The sequence below is a fragment of the Sinocyclocheilus rhinocerous genome, unplaced genomic scaffold (assembly GCF_001515625.1).
Source record: "Sinocyclocheilus rhinocerous isolate Xijiao unplaced genomic scaffold, SAMN03320098_v1.1 scaffold880, whole genome shotgun sequence".
Lineage (NCBI taxonomy): Eukaryota > Metazoa > Chordata > Actinopteri > Cypriniformes > Cyprinidae > Sinocyclocheilus > Sinocyclocheilus rhinocerous.
This window is the reverse complement of record NW_015666969.1, coordinates 1155553-1157267: the sequence shown is the minus strand read 5'-3', so window position 1 is coordinate 1157267 and position 1715 is coordinate 1155553.

Below are 1715 nucleotides of genomic sequence, written 5' to 3'. Positions count from 1 at the left end.
ACATGTTTTATTGGCCGACGTAGACTGAGTCTTTGTTCCTGCATCCCCCCCCCCTCAATTACATTTTATTGTATTATACAGATTGTGCACTTTAGTTGTTTTGCTAAGCCACACTTTTGATTACTTGTTTATTTAGTTGTAATTTATTTTATTGTATTAAGTTGATTTTGTCTTTTGCATTTTGCGTTCTTCTTTGTATTATTGTCCTAAAACTCATAAATAAAGTTTAAAAAAAAATTTAAAAATTTTTTTTGATTTGTTTGTTTGTTTGTTTGTTTGTTTGTTTGTTTGTGTGTGTGTTTGTGTGTGTGTGTGTAGAGAAATGAAATGTAGAGAAGTGCAGAGAAACAAAACTCATTCAGGTTTGGGACAAGTGGAGGTTACGTAAATAAAAAGTTGTATGCCTTTTTCTGATGAATAATGAAACGTTTCACAGAAGAAAAAAAAAGGTTTCACTGAACAACAATAACGACCCAACCTTAGTAAGTAGACATCAAGCGTAGCGTTAGTTCTGACAGGTCACGTCAGTCAAGCTCGCATCAGCTGACTCTCAGCTGATCCAAGTCTACCTGTAGGAATACGACGCCTATCACAGCATCCATATATAAGGTCCTTCAGTATTATCAGCAACTTTCCCATTGGCTCAATAGATAATTACCCTCCTCCATCCCCAGCTCCTCCTCTCGTCTAGTTAGGATTCGGCCTTCTGATAACCCTTTGAATCACACTAATGTCTAAAATGTGTATATTAAATTATTGAACATTAATTATATCTACAATACATTTATGTTGGTTCTGTTTACCCTAGGGGGGTTAGCAATATTAGGGTGCATGGATGCGCAGGGAGTTCTTGCCCAGAACACCAACTGCATGCTAATTGTCAATCATCTTTGACGATAGTGGTCCTGGCAGAACTACATTCTTCTCATTTTTTTTCAAACTTTCTGTGTTGCAAAATACATAAAACATGTTAAAGGGGTCTTATGATGCGATTTCAATTTTTCCTTTCTCTTTGGAGTGTTACAAGCTCTTGGTGCATAAAGAAGATCTGTAAAGTTGCAAAGACTAAAGTCTCAAATCCAAAGAGATATTCTTTATAAAAGTTAAGAGTCAACCACTGCCGCCATGTCGTGAAGATGCTGTGTGTTTCGTTGTGAAAGCGAAACTACTTTGTTTGGTCTTCCAAAAGAGGACGATATCCGCTTCGTCATGCCTAGAGCTGATCCGTGCTGGTCGCTGAGGAAATACATCAACTTCGTGCTGTGGATCGCCGGATCAGCTTTCACCGTGGATGAAGCGGAGTCCAGCCCGGGGTCGTCACATGTGGTTGCCGCAAGCCCGCCGGCCGCTTCTTCGTCGAATCCGCTCACTCTAGCCGCTGGCCTCGGCTCACTCTAGCCCACCAGCCTCCGCTCACTCTAGCCTGCCGTATGTGACGCTGTGTGTTTCGTTATGAAAGTGAAACTACTTTGTTTGGCCTTCCAAAAGAGGACACAACTAGAAATCAGTGGTTATGTTGTATCTACAATATTGTTCCAGAACAGCTCAACCCAAATATTCAGATGTGTGCAGCACATTTTATGGAGGACTGTTTACTGATCCTGGAAGAGTAACGTTAGACTAAAATGCCGGCAGTTCTGACTCACGTAAGTACGTTTTCATTTAAAGGATTTGCCACTGATGATTCAAACGCGAGTTTTGGGCAGTGTAGAGTA